Here is an 18,200-nt window from a genome sequence, read left to right as displayed (position 1 = left end):
AAAATTTCTCTTATAAGCAACAGAAAGCTATGGATGTAATGTTAATACAAATTTTAAAAAACACACACTTAGAACAGAGCTTCACACACAGTAAGCCTTTAGCAAATATTAGTTATTACTATTTTTAATTATTGCCTTAGTTCAGGCTGTTACAATAAATATCATGGAAATAAGCAAGAGAAGTTTACGTGTCACAGTCTGAGAGGCTGGAGGTCTGAGATCAGGGTGCCATCATGTTTGGTGAAAGCTGTCTCCCTGGCTTACAAAAAGCCATCTGCTTGTTGTATGGGGGCTCCACCCTCAGGATCTTATCTAAACCTAACTACTTCCCATAGGCCCTATCTTCAAATACCATCATAATGGGGAGTAGGACTTCAATACATGACTTTGGGAGGGATACAAACATCCAGTCTGTAGAAATGGTCATTATAAAAATGTGTTACAAGAAGGAAATAATATGGTAACATTAGCAATTTAGAGAGCTCACCCTGTCAGGCATGCGGGGATCATAAGTCAAGGGTTCCTTCTACCCAGCTCCCTCCACTGGCAGTACCTACTCATGTTGGCAGGTGTATGCGGGCTCCTCCTCCTTGCTTCCACATCCCCTCTGCTCCCCTCTTTCACTGCTCTTGGTACACATGTCTGCTTATATGCTGGTGCCTTGTGTTAGATTATTAATGTCATGAGGACAGAGATCACATTGACCTCTTTGTACTTAAATGCACAGGACTCCACATTCCCTCATGACCTGGGCTGGGGTATACTCCACTCGGTTTCCCCTCCTCCCTCCATATTCCACAACCAGGTGCCTGATCACTTCAGCCTGCTCTGGTCCTAGGCTTAGGAGGTCATATTTCAAAAGTTCCCACTCAGATCATGGGTGGTAAGTATTATATCTCTCCTGCCTCACCTTCCAGAACCATCCACATCCATGTTTTCAGTTGCTTTGCACTGGTCTTGAAATAGATGAAAAATGAATTTTGTAAGCCCATCTAGCGAATGACCTCAGCACCCAAGTCATTGCCTGGGGTCATCTACATTCTTAAATGTAGGGGAAAAGTTGAATTGCTTTTTCTTTCTAAATTCCCTGAACCATTGGTAAACCCCTTTCACCGTTATAAACAGATGGGAGATGATGTTACAACACAGAAAACATTCTCTGTTCCTCTAGCTCTTCCTTCATGGTTCAGGATTGACTCATATTTCTCTGACCTTGGCTGTCTCTGGGGCTGACATGTCAGATCACTGGGTCTTGTCTCAGGCCTTCTGCCACTTGAGGCAATAGATAGTCAGAGAGCTCCTGGAAGAAGACACTGATTATTTTTCAGTATCATACTGTTAGGCTTCACATCACACTGACACTCCCCACCTGGATCACTTCACCATTCATTAATTCAAGCAACATTTATAGAGCTGTTACAATGGTCAAGGTTGTGCTGGATTTCTGAGGTCATAGAAGTAAGTAAGGTATATACCCTACTCTGGAGAAGATGAAGCATTATTCCAAGATGAAATGACCATGACTAAAACTTGCTCACTCATATCAATGAGTTTGCAGGGTTTGTAAATAAAGGAATATGTATAACCACATGGCTATAATACAATTAATATAATATTGAGGGTAGCAAGGACATTAAGGAATAAGTATGTATATACATATATTTCAAATAAATAAATATATCATATATGCACATATTATATATATATTTACATATATTATATATATGTACACATACACACAACACTGAAGCTGAAGCTCCAATACTTTGGCCACCTGATGTGAATAGCCAACTCACTGGGAAAGACCCTGATGCTGGGAAAGATTGAAGGCAAAAGGAGAAGAGGGTGGTAGAGGATGAGACGGTTGGATAGCATCACCAACTCAATGGACATGAACTTGGGAAAACTCCAAAAGATAGTGACAGACAGCAAAGCCTGGTCTTCTGCAGTCCACGGAATTGCAAAGATTCCAACATAACTTAGTGATTAAGCAATAACAAATATATATATATATATATATATATATATATACACACACACACACCATATACCTATATTGATACACAATACTTATGTATACCTATCCTATATATAGCCTACATACTTCCTATATGTATATTATATTAAATATCAGTATATATTTCATGTGTATGTATTTACTATAATGCTTAATATCAGCCACACCTTTTTAAAAATGGTCTTAGAGATTAACTCATTTAATTCTCATACTATCTCCATGAAATATGTACTATTATCATCCTGCACATTTTACAGATTAGGAAAGCTTATATATTTTAATGTACTTAGATCTACTAAGTTATTGAGCAAGGATTTGAATCAGGCAGATACTTCCAGAGAGTCTGTTATTAAACTGAATGCTATAAACTGCAAAGGAGGTAAATAATAGAATTTTTCCCAGCTGACAAGGCTGTGTTAGCATGCAGAATTTAAGGCAGGAGAGGAGTCCTTGATCAAATCCTCTGAGGTGGAAATTTGCAGACCACCCTCAAAGAATGGCAAAAGACTTCATTTGGTTGGACCACAAGAAGACAATGCCTGTCTTTAGCTCTGTGAAAAGGTCATGTGGAAGAGGGGCCTCATTCTGGAAGGCAGCATGAAAGTCGTGGGGTAGAGTGTGCAGGGACATAGATGGTATCTGGCTTCCTACCAGCAAAGATATACAGGAGGGGAGCATCACCACTTTTTGGCCCACCTTGACGTGTCTGAGTAGTCTAGCCTACTATTCCATTTTATAAGTAAATGATTTCACAAGGTTGACTTTTTAGTACAATGGCGCTAGAACCTAAGTGGTATCCTCTCTTGCCTAAAGAGACCACCAATGTCCACAGCTGACAATAAAGGTGCTAAGGATACGTCCATTTGTCTAATGCCGTGAAATAAACCACCCAAACTTGAGGGCATAAAACAGCAATCATTTTATTGTTCTCCCAGATTCTGTGAATCAGGAATTGGTAAAAAGCATGATGGGTACATCTGTCTTCTGCATTACAATGTCTGGGGACCCAACTGGAAAACTTTGGGTTGGGGTGACTCAACAGGTGGGAGCAAGGACCATCTGAAGGCTCCTTTCCTCATATGTCTGGAGTTGATGCTGTTTGTGAGAACTGCCTCTGAGGCTATCAGTCAGAACTCCCGTAGGAAGCCTCAGCACATGGCTGCCTGTGCTTCCTCACAACATGGCACCTGGATTCCAAGCATTACCACCCCGACAGCACCAAATGGAAGTTATGTTACCTTTTATGATCTGGTCTCTGAGGTTACATAGACTCTCTGCTAGTATAGTCACAAGCCCACCTAGATTCAAGATGAAGAAACTAGACTCCCGTAATTAAAATCGTGAATGTCAAGATTATATTGTAAGAAGGGCATGTGGGCTGGGAGACATTGCTGTGGCTGTCTTTGGAGAATGCAGTCTGCCACAGAGCTCATATTCAGAACCCAGAGAACTCCCAGAAGTTGAACCCAACTACCTCACTATGCACAAAAATCTAGAAAAGCAAAATATAATGACTACTTCTTGAATCACCTCCCCACAGAATTTCAGGTGGTTCAATACATTCCATTATAAATTCCCTCATATGGAATTCTTTCTTTTTAAGTGTTGCTAAAAATATGTAATAAGAATATACAATAAAATATACAACAAAATATAGTATATAATTTATTTATATATAATATTTATATTTGTATAAATATGTTGAATATATTGATCATATTTATATTTTATAAAACATTTTATAAGCTTTATATTTATATCATATAAAATTTCTACTATGTAACTATAATATTTATGAAAAGTATAAAATACAAATATATGTTATAAAATATAATGAGTAGCTAAAAAAACCATTTTGAACTTTCTTCTAAGCATCTGCTCTTTCTTAAAGATTTCACTTCTAAATAGTGGGGGGAAAAGTAATTTATAATCACTGTGACACAGAAGTATATATAAAAGAAAATACTATAAATAGCAAAACCATTAAAAATAGTTCACTTGAATTAAACAAAGCCATGATTGGGAGCCATGGGCTTCCCTCGTAGCTCAGTTGGTAAAGAATCTACCTGCAGTGCAGGAGACCTGGGTTCAATTCCTAGGTCAGGAAGATCCCCTGGAGATGGAAACAGCAACCCACTCAAGTATTATTGCCTGGGAAATCCCATGGACAGAAGAGCCTGGCAGGTTACAGTCCATGGGTTCACAAGAGTCGGACATGACTTAGTGACTAAACCATCACCATGATTTGAAAAAATCTCAAATGTGAATAAAACAGAAAGTCAGAGATACAATAGAATTTTACCTTCGTGTACAGTCACATTTTCTTTATTCTCCGATGAGAGGGTTAACCAATATGGCAAGCCTCCCTGAGGTGGATTTCAGCATACAAGGACTTTTTCAATCCAAGATTCTTGAAAATCATGACCTCCAAGTAAACAGATCTCGTTGCTCTTCTATGGAATATCCTCCAGAGTCCTCTCTTCCCGTCATGTCCCCCTCATCCATCACCACCTTCCCCTAACCCCGACCCCCTCCCCTAACCCACACCGTCCACCGTGACTCAGCAGCGCTCATTAACCGCCTGCAGGTGCACAGGCTTAGGCACATCAGATCCGACCCAGAGTTGTTCACAGGAGTCAAATTATACTCACCCGCACACCAAAAAGGAGGTCTGCTAGAAATCTTTTAAAAACCGGGTGCTTAATTTATATGAGACGGTGTCTAGACATTTATTTTCTGGAAATATTTAACTTGGATAAGACAAGTGGCCCCCAAGATGAATGCAGGATTGAAATATTTCACTTGAAAATTTGTGCAAGGAAACGTCTGGTTGAGTGCAATGAGGTTAAACATTGACATATTTTCCTAGGATGGAAAGGTCATCCTGTTTGCCATGTGCCAGCAGGACCTTGCTCTGAATACTCCTGGTATTATGTTAGAAATATAGAGTTTAGGTGATAATTGCTTTCGCTGTGCCTACTTTTCTGGAGTTATATATGCCTTTACATGAATCTATATGTGAATATTAACTTAGTGGGGGACAAACACTAAAGAGAGAAATTCTGGAAATTATATATAATGGAAGCTTTATTTGAATTAGAAATTTTTCCCTCAATATCTTAGACTGTAGGGTCCAGCAGGTTTTTCTATGTAAGGTCGAATAGTAAATATTTCAGGCTTTGCTGGCCATTTGGTGCGTCACAACTTCTCAACTTTGCCACTGTGGTGTGATAGCGGCCAAAGACAATACATGCATGAGCGGGTAGGCTACGTTCCAATAAATTTTGTTCCACAAAACAAGCATTTGCTGACCCCCTGTCCTAAAGCAGTAGCTTTTGAATTGTTTTAACTGTGACTCATAATAAGAAATGAAATTTATACCATCATCCAAAACTTGTGTGTGTGTCTGTATGTGAGTACTTTCACAAAAAAAATCTACCTTCATAATGAACATACACCAATATTTTCTATTCTATTCAATGTGATTCTAAAATCCTTTTTTATTAAAATAGTTGATTCACAGTGTTTCAGATGTACAGAAAAATGATTCAGTTATATATATATATATACCTTTTTCAGATTCTTTCCCATTATAGGCTATTACAAGAAATTGAATGTAGTTCTCTGTGCTATATAGTAGGTCCTTGTTGTTATCTTCAAAATCATTTTCTAAACGCTGCCAGCCACCATCTAAGTTGATCTCAAGACCCACTAAAGGGTCATAACCCTCAGCTTGCAGAACCCTGTATCAGGCTAACTCTGTGCTTGTGTTTAAAGTGAATAGTCAGAAGCAGACAAAGAATCACTGTCCCTCTAGTAATGAAAGAGACTGATTGCTCTCAGTCCGGAGCTTCTGTTGGCTGCTTGAGTTTTCCTATCTCTGGAATCTGATAAAAGTGGTGACCCAATAATCATGGAGAACACACATTGCTGAGAACTAGTACAGAAGTCTGAGCAACAGCCACAGGACAGGAAGCTGGATGCCTTATCTTTTCAAAGTGGAATGAAAAAATGGAATATTTTCTCTTTGAAATAAGTCTAGTAGAGCTGGAGGAATAGTTTCTCTAGATGGAGTCCCAGTGGGCAAGAAAACAAGGAGGAATAACCTTTTTAATACAATTGACCAAATCCCAGTTAAGAATCAGACACCTCAGTCCTAACCCTGCCATGACCATTATTTAGGTGATGGTCCGGGCAGGTTACTCCTCTCTCGGTGCCTCTGCTTCCTTCCCTGTTAACTGAGTGACCTTGAACAAGTTTCTGCACCTCTCTGAACCTCAGATACCTCAAGTATAAAGGAATGTTAGCTGCCTTAGAGGATTGTGATGAGGATTAAATAAATTAATGATGTATGTAAAACACTTAACACAAGCCTAGCACAGTCAGCACTTGACTTGTAATACATGCCACTAGCACTTGGTGGAGAAGGCGATGGCACCCACTCCAGTACTCTTGCCTGGACAATCCCATGGACGGAGGAGCCTGCTGGGCTGCAGTCCATGGGGTCGCGAAGAGTCAGACACGACTGAGCGACTTCACTTTCACTTTTCACTTTCATGCATTGGAGAAGGAAATGGCAACCCACTCCAGTGTTCTTGCCTAGAGAATCCCAGGGACCGGGGAGCCTGGTGGGTTGCCGTCTCTGGGGTCGCACAGAGTCGGACATGACTGAAGTGACTTAGCAGCAGCAGCAGCACTTGGTAATTGATATGTAACACTCTTGCTACGAGATATATGATCCTTAATATGTAATACCTGCTACCATTTCACCCACCTTTTACTTTTTTAAAGTTTCAGAGAAATTAAAACAGAAAAATTAATAGTTCAATTAATTCCTATGATTTCTATACAAATTTAATAACTGTTAATATTTTGCCATATTGGCTCTTTCCTTACCTCTCTCTTTATATATGTGTGCACACACACACACACACACACACACACACACATATATATAGTTTGTGAATTATTGGAACATAACTTACCAATATAAAAACACTAATATCTCTAAATAATTTAATATGCATCTCTTACAATTTTATTCTCTCATATTATATTATCATGCTTCCAAATTTAATATTTATAAAATACTATGGAATACATGTTTAATATTTAACATTTCCCAGTAATTCTCTTTACAGCTGTTCTTTCTTTTTCCAATCCAGCATCCAAACATGTATCACACACCACACTTGGATGTCACGTCTCTTTCAAGTGTCACGCATGTGCACTCAGTCATATCCAATTCTTTACAACCGTATGGACTGTAGCACACCAGGCTCCTCTGTCCATAGGATTTTCTGAGCAAGAATACTGGAGTTGGCAGCCATTTCCTCCTCCAGCGGATCTTCCCAACTCAGGGATCGGAACCCATGTCTCCTCAAACTCCTGAGTTACAGGCAGATTCTAGTATACAATAGTTCTTATGCCCTTTTTATTTCTTTCTTTCATGGCACTGACACTTTTGAAGAGCCCAGGATAGTTGACTTATGTGTGTTTGGTTTAGAATAAATGAGTAGAAACTGGGATTCTGACTGTAAAAAATTAAGAAACAAATCTGAATGAGTTAGCTGAGAAAGAACCCAATCATATTAGATTTGAACTAGGGATTTTAGACTTCATGTTAGGGTTCTCCAGAGAAACATACCCAAGGTGTATATATAGAGGGTTTTGTTTTGTTTTGTTTTTTTAATAACTGGGTTACACCGTTATGGAAGCTGACAAGTCCAAAACCTACAGGGTGGGTCAGCAGGCTAGAGATCCAAAAGAGAGCCAACTTGTGATTCAAATCAAAGGCTATCTGCTGCAGAATTCTCTCTGGCTCAGAGAAAATTAGTCTTTTCATAGTCGGGCTTTCCACCAATTCAATGAGGTCCCCCCACATTATGGAGGGCCATCTGCTATATTCAAAGTCACATATTTAAATGTTAAACTCATCCAAAAACATCCTTGTAGGAACATCCAGAATAATGTGTGTCCAACCAAGTTGATATTTAAATTAACTATCACAGACTTCGATAGAAGCAGAGATAGAGATAGGTAAACACATATACATTTATTTATTTATTTTAGTTCTGTACTGAAAGGTCCCCAAAGCAATGATACCCCTGTAATATAGAGCACACATAATGTCCAAATCTTAGTTTCTAATCCCATTCCCCACCAAAAAGAACCAGAGCTCCTTGGAAAAAGAGCTGATTCTGGCCCTGGGGCAAGGAATTACAAGGTAAGTCTGGAACATCTTATGCCAGAGAATGAGGAAGTACTGAGAGATCATTGGAGACACATCAAAAGGACAGACACTGGTTTAAAGGAATCTCTACTGGTCAAATCAAGCACTGAAGAATTGATGCTTTTGAACTGTGGTGTTGGAGAAGACTCTTGAGAGTCCCTTGGACTGCCAGGAGATTCCAGTCAATCCTAAAGGAAATCAGTCCTGAATATTAATTGGAAGGACTAATGCTGAAGCTGAAACTCCAATATTTTGGTCACCTGATGTGAAGAACTGACTCATTTGAAAAGACCCTGATGCTGGGAAAGATTAAAGGCGGGAGGAGAAGGGGACGACAGAGGATAAGATGGTTGGATGGCATCACCGACTCAATGGATATGAGTTTGAGTAAGCTCCGGGAGTTGGTGTTGCAGTCCATGGGGTCACAAAGAGTTGGACACAACTGAGTAACTGAACTGAACTGAACAGAACTGGTCAAATCAATTGAGAAAGCAAAACAAATAATGCTAGTAATGATTTACAGCACACTCCTCAACAATAAAGAGAAAAAACTATTAAGACCGTGACAATAACAAAATAAAAGCTTGCATGGGTGCAAGGAGGGAGCTGTTTTGTTTTGTTTGTTTGTTTGTTTGTTTGTTTTGAATAGTTGCTACTAGAAGGGAAGATCTGACAGACTTCATTGCTGACAGACCAATCCCTGGACACAGGTAAACTGATTACTTGCCCTCAAGGAAACTGCCCTGACATTGATTGGGGGCAGGGGGAAAATGCAGGGAGAGAGAAATAGTTACTGAAGTTATTAAAGAATGGTTGAAACAAATTGAAATGATGATGCAGATGGTGATGGTAACTGTTTATGGAATAAATACCAAGACTTACATCCAGCACTTCCCACTAGCCTTTTTACATGCATTACATGTTCCTCCCAAGGTCAGTCTGAGAAAAGTAAGAGTGACTTAATCTCAGAGAGTCAGGTGGGGTGCCCAAGGTCTCACTGCTGCTAAACAACAGGGCTGGGATTTGCCCTAGACCTGCGAGGCCAGTGTCCCTCCTCCTGCCCCCAGCACTTGCCTGTGGCCTGAATATGGGAACAGGTAACCAGAGGCAGATTCCAGCTCTGCCTCTATGTGGCCTTGGATAAATGACTCTGCATCTCTGAACCTCAGTTTCTCCAGCCTTTTCTCAAAACCTTAGCACCTCTTTGTCTTCTGGTTGTCTCCCTCTTTTGTCTGACTTCTATCCCTGCCCCCACCAGAGCTGCAGGCCCTTCCTAAAGAAAATCAGTTCGTTTATTTTCCATCTGCCCAGTACTTTACCCCGTTCATGCACACAAACAGAAAAGGCAGGTGCCAGGAGAGGAAAGCCTGAACACTGCAGAATGGGTATCTTCTCTTCCATCACTGCTTCCAAAGTTTTACATGTGGGGCACATTGAATAAGGTTAGGGAAGAAGACGTGGATTAGTGAATCGTTGCTTGCTTTATAAAATATCCTGTACATACAGAACAGTTCAGAGACTGACAGAACAAATGGCTGAACCCACCACCTAGATCTAACAATGCTAACACTTTGCTGTATTGGCTTCAGATGTTTTTTTTTTTTTTAATTAAAACATTTAGTTGAAGGTTCAGTAGAAGTTCTCTTTGCAAACTTCCCTGACCTCAATCCTCCACTTCTCCCCTAGAAGTAATTACTATTGCATAGTGTAAATACTCTTCCTGACCAGATATTTACGTCATGTAAAGAGAGTTCATTTTAAACATGCGGGTTTACTTTACATGTTTTTTTAAATGTGTATAAAGGACATTATCTTGTCTGTCTTTCTGCAACTCACTCTTTTTTATTTAACAGTATGTGTCTGTGATTTATCCCTGTCACTGAGTGGAGCTCTGATTCCTTCAGCTGTTGTTTCATATTTCATCTACAAATGACCAGTCTATTTATCCATTCCCCTATTGATGTACTTTCAGATTATTTCCAACATTTCAGCATCAGATAAAATGATGAAAGTGATCATTTTTGTGTCTCTCCTTCTGCGCATAGGCAAGAGTTTTTCTAGGATTTACTTCCCAGAGGCAGCCCTGGTTGCCAGGGCATGTTCATGGTCACCTCTACTCACTGTTACTTCCCAAACTGATTTTACCAATTTTTAGCACCACCTTGGCATCCTTATCCTCATCAATCCTTGATAGTCTCTGTTCTTCTTGCCAATCTGTTGGATGACAAATGGTATCACATTGTTCTCATCTGAATTTCCCTGTGATCAGTAATGCCACACATCTTTTCATGTGATTATTGGCCATTTGAAATGCCTGCTCACAATCGGTCAGTTTTTCCATTGAGTTGTTTGCCTTTTTCTTATTGACTTGTTTGAATTATTTATGTATCCTGGTTAATCAGTTTTTAAAACTCGAATGTATTGTAAATATTGGAACAAGCTTTGTAAACTTCAAAGCAGCGTGAAAAAACATGGGTTTTTATTAGTGTTCGTTTTACTCTTACACATGTCTTATCACCTAAACCAGAGCCCCCAGAGGACAGAGAATGTGGCTTCCTTATGTTTATTTATCCAGAGTGAGTGTTAATAGGAAGCAGCCTGGAATTATGGAGGAAAATTATGGCTTTAAAAATAGAAATGGAGTTAATACTGCTTCTGCCACTCAGTAGCTGTGTAAGCTTGGTCAAGCCGCTTAATCCCTCTGAATCTCTGTTTCTTTTGTTCTAAAGTGGGAGGACTCTCTCTCAAGGTTGTTGTCAAGAATCACATAAGATAATGTATATAAAAGTGCTTAGTAGGGCGCACAGCACAGGCTAGATCTCAGTAAATATTAGCTGAATGGAAATACTGGTAAATATGTATTAGTGGTTAACTTAATTCTTCAATGACTGAATAATAGTAGCTTTGACTTAGTGACTATTTCTTATGCATTAGACACTACTCTACATAAACAGCTACCTTATATTGTATTTTTATCCCTTTTACAGATGAAGAATCCCAGACTAAGAAAGATTATGTATTTTGGACAGTTTTACAGCTAATTAATCATGGTGTTAAGCTACGAACACTGATCTATCTTATTTTTGTCCTGAAATGTATTCATTCTTCCAACAATATTTATTGAATGTCTACAATGTGCCAGGTACTCCACTGGGTGCTGGGCTATTTCAGTCATGAGCTCTTTCTTTTAAGGAACAATGTGTTTTACTATGGGACTAAAACAGAAAGCAAACAGGCAAATAAATTGTGTTTATATTATGAAACAAATACACAGCTCAGATAGGCTATGGCTGGAAGGTTCTCTTTTAGGATGTTGATAAAGAAGGCTTATCCAAGACGATGACATGGACACCAAAATAAAACAGATGAGGAAATAATAGCAAGGTAACCATTTGAAGAGCAATCGCATTTCAAGCAGAGGCAGTGATAGTCCAATCCAGTTTCAGTTTATATTGTCAACTAAATTGAAACTATTTTTTTATTCCATATCCCTGACTTGTGGCTCCCGTTCACTCCGTTAGCTTAACCCACAGCAAGGAAGAAAAGAGTGTGAGTGAGTCCCAAGCATCTGGTAAAGTCATTGCTCTGTCCTGGGCTCCGCTCACCCCCAGCCAGGCAACAGCCATCTGAATACCTTCCAGCTGGAGACCTCCCTCCTCCTACCAACTTCCCTTCCACGTCACCGTTCCACCTCCCAGGCCCCCAGGGCTGTGAACTTAGCCGGGTAGGTTTGGCTTTGTTTCCCAGGTAAAAACTTTTCACCCTCGCACTCCCCTCACCATCAACAGGGTGGACATTTGCAGATTGGCCCTAACGTGCATGAGCCGAGAACCCCGGAGGATTGATTCAAGCCTGGAAGGGTGCCAGGTTTTCATTAAACCCCTTGTAAACCCACACTGCGGTTCTACAGAGCCACATCTGCCGAGGAAGCCATCTGTGATTTGTATCGTCGTGCTCCAACAAAACGCCAGCAGTGTGAAAAACTCTCCCCTCTGCTCCACAGTGAACTGGAAAAGTAACATTAGTAATCACTTCTGCAGGCTCCATAATGACATATTGGGCATTGGCTTAAGTCTTAAACCATGGCTGATGGGCCCTGCCAATGATCTGGGCGGATCTGAGCTGTCCCAAAAGTTACAGGTCCTCACTCATGCCCAGCTCTCTACCTGCGAGAATTTAGGTAAAGAGTTTGCACTTTGTGATATACGGAGGAAAGAGCAACTAACATTTAATGAGTGTCTGCTAAGCACTTGACCACCTGGACAACTTTCTAAAGCAGGCATTATTATACTTATTTTACAGATGAAGAAACTGAGGTCAGTGATGCTAGACGGCTTGCCCAAAGCCACAGAGATAAGTGACATGGCTGAAAGTTGAACTCTCCTCTCATAAACTCCAAAATCTGTGAGTTTTCCAGCGTTCTAGAAAGAACTCTGGGGATCACCTGCTAACCAAGAATTTGGTAGCTTGTTTTGATTTTTTTCCAGACTTCAATTCAAAAGTTCATTAAAAATTAAATCAGGAGGGACAGGTAGGACATCTTCCACCTTCAGTGACCTGGATCTAAATAAATCCACTCAATAATGGGATCTGCAATTATGTGACTTAAAACCATGATACTTGTTTTGAACTGAATGAGCTTTAGGGAGCTTCCCTTCCCTGCTTCTTTCTTCCTCCTCTAGAAAGCCCAACCCACCCTGCCAAAAAAAAAAAAAGATACAGCCTGCTCCTGGTGCTGGAACTCACACCCAAAAATACAAGTATCCATTTCACAAAGAGCATCTTCCAAAAGTTGGGATCATCTGTCTTTGCTGATGCTGCCTTTGGTGGTCTCCTGCAGTCTCAATGCTAAGGCCTTTTTCTTCTGAAACTGCAGGTATGCCTTTTCTTCAGATCTGCCTGGGGCCATGCATAAAAAAGGGACAGGCTCCCAAAAGAAGGAGTGTAGAGAAAGCAACAGTGTACATCAGTAGACTTGGGGCTCGGAAGCAGGAAATGGCAGAAAAAAGAGCCTGTGTTTTAGGCTAAGGTTTGAACCTTGACTTTGATGCTTCATCCTTGTGTGATCTCAGACAAATGTTAACCTTTCTGAGTGTCTTCAGGTGGCAAGTGGATCTAACAATACCTACCATACAGGGTGACCATGGGGAGCGTCCAGGCACGTGGTAGATTTTAATAAAAGTGAATTGGCTTTCCTGACCTTCCACATTTACCTCATATTTGGCTGAGGCTTTAAAGAAAGACTCCCAAAAATGTCAAAAGGGTTGATAGGTTTTTTTTGGAATGATAGTTCTGATATTTCAGATGTTGTTGGATTGTCCAAAAGTGTAAGTCTCAGCAGCTTTTCCACTTCCCTCTTACAAACACCTAGACATAATTTCCTGATCTCCCTCCCATGGAAACCAAAAAGCACCTGGACAAAGAGAATCAAATCACATTGAAATCACTGAGTACAGCTCACCCTTCTTCCACAGACAGACAGGTTAGCCAAAGGTTTAGCTTTTTTACAAAAGGGAGATGGAAGAGGAAAAAGTGCTGACAATAAAGGAAAACTGCCGCTGCGGGAGAGTTTTAGGCTTGACCGAGATTCACGAAATATAATCACCCTGTGTGTTTCCATAGTGTAATCTCTACAAAGAGAACCCAGTTGAATTTCTGGCAGTCTCCCTTGAGCAAATTGCTCCTTGCCTCTGAACTTCAGCTTCCTCTGCTCTGCTCAGGAGACTGGAGATGATAATCACCACCTCACAGGATGGTTAAGGGGATTACAGATTAAATCCATCCAGCTACTAGGCTCAGTGCCTAGCAGAGAGCAGGTGCTTCATAAACGGCTGTTTTATTGCTTACAAAACACCCTGCATAGCCACAGCCACGCTGGACGGTAAGAATCACTGATCCCATTTTTTAAGATGAGGAAATGGAGATTCAGAAAAAAAATAAAACATACTCAAGATCCCACAGCCCTGGCTTTGCACTGAGGGGATAGGCGCAGAGATTTATTTGGCTGTAAAGCCTGTTTTCCTTCCAACACACACATGTGCATGCGTGCATGCGCGCGCGCGCGCACACACACACACACACACACACACACACACACACAGAACTGCCACATCTGTTCCGGCGGATGCAGAGAGGGGAAGGAGATTTTAAGCGCATTCGTCTCCATCTGAGTTGCTTCCTTTCCTCTGGCTCATTTGTTCCATCCTGAAGTCCCGGCTGAGGCCTCCACTGGGCTGCCAACCTCCCCTCCCCACCTCTGCCGCCAACAAGAGCTCCCACGCAGCCAAGAAGGCATTGGAGAAACCACAGTCCCCTCCCCTCCCCACCGCGTGCCTTTGAAGTGAGCCTGTCATCTGACCAGTACCGACTCCGGCTACAAATCCCAGACTCCTTTCCTACCTGGAGCCCTGGGTTCTCCTGTGGTTCAGGGCAGACACTAGATATGTCTGCCTTATATTTCATGGGGCTTAATTTCTATCCAGCCTGAATTGACTAAGCACCTACTCTGTGCCAGACACTAGGATTGGCCCTGGGAAAAGAGAAATGAGTAAAACACAGGCCCTGCCTTCAAAGAACCCACAGGATAGGACAGAATCGAGCTTGGTTCCAATTATTTAATAAATAATCACTGAGTATCTACCTATGCCAGGCCCTGTGCTGGGCACTAGCAAATACAAAGATATATAAGGTGTCAGTTCCTGAAAGAGTTCCAGGCACGGCAGCCTCCTAATTAGCACACAAGTACCTGCCAGTTATCCATTTCCCCCCATATCAGCCTCTGCAAGTCTCGGAACAAAACAACCTTTTGAGATAGATGTTTGAAAGGGCAGAAAAGTTCCTCTGTCCAAAACCAATCATAATGGTGAGGACTCTAGAATCCAGGTCTGCTTTTTGTCTCAAAAGTTGCTGGGTTTTTTTGGCAGGGTTACGGCAGATTCGTTGTTCCTATTATTACCTCACATTTGAATGGTGTGCTTGAATTTTCCAAAGCATATTCCCTCTATTATCTCATCTGAGCTCAGCATCCCTGTGTCAAGTACTACAGGGTTTTTTGGGAGGCCTGAAGATGATGACAAGTCACGGGAAAGAGGACCAGCCAGCGCCAAGCCCTGCAAGGCCTCTTAGTTCTCAGAGAGCCCTGGGAAAGAGCTGACCTTGTTCCCTCCATTTTCTCTTTGAGGAAACTGAGGCTTAGAGCGTCTTTCCCAAGAACACAGGACTAGGCAAGAGAAATCCTGGGCTTGAACCCAAGGCCTGCAGGAGCTGTGCCTCTCACAGCCCAATCTGTCCTCAAAGCAAAGCAGCACTCTCATCCTGGAGTGGGGCCAGCCTAGCCTACCTGGTGGAGAGGTGGGAATGGCTTCATGGGGTCTTGGCACAAGCTTGTCCTCCAGGCCCTAGGACTTTGGGAGACTCACCCAAACTTCTAGGCTTCCACTTGTCACAAGGGGATGCTAAGCTCTGCTCCCTGCATCCCAGGGTTCAGTGAGGGTTGACTAAGAAGTGAAATGGGTGGGAAGAAGGTTTTGGAGAAGTCTTAAGTGTGCAGGATGTTCTTCAGAGGGTCTGCTGACAGGTTACTACAGAAACAGAAGCCCTCCAGACAGAAAGCATTCAGGGCACAAGCCCCTCCAGGAGCCCTGCTGGGAACTGGGGCCGGCCCATCCAAGGGGTCCAGGCGAGGGCCATGGTCCCTGGAGCCAAGCCCCTGCCCTGTGATTTATCTGCCTTTGCCTCTCCAGCCTGGCTCAACTTGCAGATGCAGGGGTGGGGAAGGGGCTATCACAGAAACAGATGGATCTGGTCACAGGGTGACAGTGTCCATGCCAAGAACCCACTTTGTTTTAATGAATGACACCAAACACTTAGGCCATAAACTCTTCAGATTGCTGTGTCTGGCAGTAATTACATGCCTCCCATTAATAAATCCTATTTCTGAATGGTTTACTGCACTGCACCCCTTTCTTCAAACACTGCAGGCTGAAACCTGTCAGAGGAAGCCAGAGGCAGGCTTGTGAAAAGGAGGCAGATGAAACAGGGTGGCTTTCTGGGCATGAAAGGGCAACAGCCATGGGCAGGGAAGGAGTCATGGGCTGTGATATGCACCCAGGTTCCGGGTAGGTGGGAGGTTTGTGATTCTCACCCTTATAGTCAATTACTGACTCCCCAAAATTCTGACCCCCAAATTTGTCTTGAGAGCAGCTGCACTGCCTTAGTTCAGAATTCATCAGTCTCACCTGGAATATAGTGACAGTCCGTCATCTTGTCACTCCCCAGCTCAGCTACCACGTGCTGCCAGAGTGATCTTCCCCAAAGAAAAGTCTGACTACTTCACCCTGCAGCATCAAAACTATGCAAATGTCTACAGCATTCCAGGATAAAGCCCATGCCGCCCCATCAGAGCCCTTTGGGATTTGAATCCTACTACCTGCCCAAGCTCACTTCCCAGAAATTACCCTTCCCACTATACTCAACCCTAGTGGGTCTCCAAGTGTGGTCCTCAGACCAGAAGCATCAGCATCACCTAGTCAGCATCAGCACACATCTCATCACATATTCTGAGAAATGCACACTCTCAGGTCCACCCAGGGCTACTCATTCAGAAACTCTAAGGTAGGACTCAGTGATCCAGTCTGTTAATAAGCCCCGCGGATGATTTTGATGCATGTCATGGCCAGAAAAACACCTCCTTAGCTACTTTTTCTTAAACTTTAATGTGGACAGGAACTACCTGGGGATCTTGGTAAAATGTAGATTCTGACTTCGCTGGTCCAGTGAGTGTGTGTGTTAGTCCCTCAGTCATGTCCAACTCTTTGTGACCCCATGGACAGTAGCCCACCAGGCTCCTCTGTGTGGAATTCTCCAGGCCAGAATTCTGGAGTGGGTTGCCGTGCCCTCCTCCAGAGGATCTTCCCAACCCGGGGATCCAGCGTGGATCTCCTGCAGTGCAGGATGATTCTTTATCATCTGAGCCACCAGGGAAGCCCAGTTGGTCCAGGGTGAAGCTCAAAATTCTGCTGTTCTAGAAGGTTCCCAGGTGATGCTGGCACTTGCTACCCACACATCAAACTGGGCAGCAAAAGCTCTGGACTTCTGTGAGCTTCTCAGGACTTTAAACCACACTTACCACCCCTTGCTTCTGCCTTTGTGTGTGCTATTCCCTGTCCCTCCCCTCGTTTTCTTTTCCTCCCTTTCTCATGTCCCTTTCCCATCAAACAATTCTACTCATCTATCAAAAGTCAACACAAACAGTCTCTGGACTAAGAAGACTTCCTTAACACCCCCCACCCCCCAGGTAGATGGAAGCCTTTTTTACTCCTACTCCCACATGACTCTGCAAACATACACTGCATCAGAGCACTGATCACATTGTTTGTCCGTCAGTGCTTCCCCCTCCAAGAAAAATACTTTAGGAACAGGATCTCTTGCATCACTGTGAACATAGCACCAAAACAGTATCTGGCAAATAACAGGAGAACAATGGCTAGACAATGAATGAATGAATATTTAACAACCAGTTCTACCAGACTGGGACAAGTAGTGAAAAAAAGAAAGAAAGAAAAAACAAGTATTTGGGGAAGCTTGGCTACTTATTATCTTACCTCCCCTGCATGTGTGCTCTGTTGCTCAGCTGTGTCCAGTGCTCTGCAACCCTATGGACTATAGCTCACCAGGCTTCTCTGTCCATGGGATTCTCCAGGCAAGAATACTGGAGTGGGTTGCTGTTTCCTCTTCCAGGGGATCCTCCCGACCCAGGGATCGAACCTGCATCTCCTGCATGGCAGATGGATTTTTTTTTTTTTTTTTTTTTTACCACTGAGCCACCTGTGAAGCCCCTACCTACCACAGGACATGTATGAACTGCCAGGTTCCTTTTAAAAAGCAGGCAAGAGCTAACTCTGCTTTCTAAACCAAACCAGATGTATAATCCTAGAAGACAAAACACAGAGA

At 42.3% G+C, this 18,200-nt stretch overlaps 1 long non-coding RNA gene across 1 annotated transcript in view; it reads right to left on the bottom strand.

Annotated features, from left to right (window-relative positions):
• LOC129656224 (uncharacterized) overlaps positions 1–18,200 on the bottom strand; it is a 42,222-nt gene that overhangs the window by 16,033 nt on the left and 7,989 nt on the right. The window contains exon 4 of the long non-coding RNA XR_008716273.1: positions 17,852–18,023. This is a non-coding gene — a long non-coding RNA (uncharacterized LOC129656224). The remainder of the gene's footprint in view (positions 1–17,851; positions 18,024–18,200) is intronic.

The sequence above is a fragment of the Bubalus kerabau genome, chromosome 6 (assembly GCF_029407905.1).
Source record: "Bubalus kerabau isolate K-KA32 ecotype Philippines breed swamp buffalo chromosome 6, PCC_UOA_SB_1v2, whole genome shotgun sequence".
NCBI lineage: Eukaryota > Metazoa > Chordata > Mammalia > Artiodactyla > Bovidae > Bubalus > Bubalus kerabau.
This window is presented reverse-complemented; position numbering and strand designations above follow the sequence as displayed.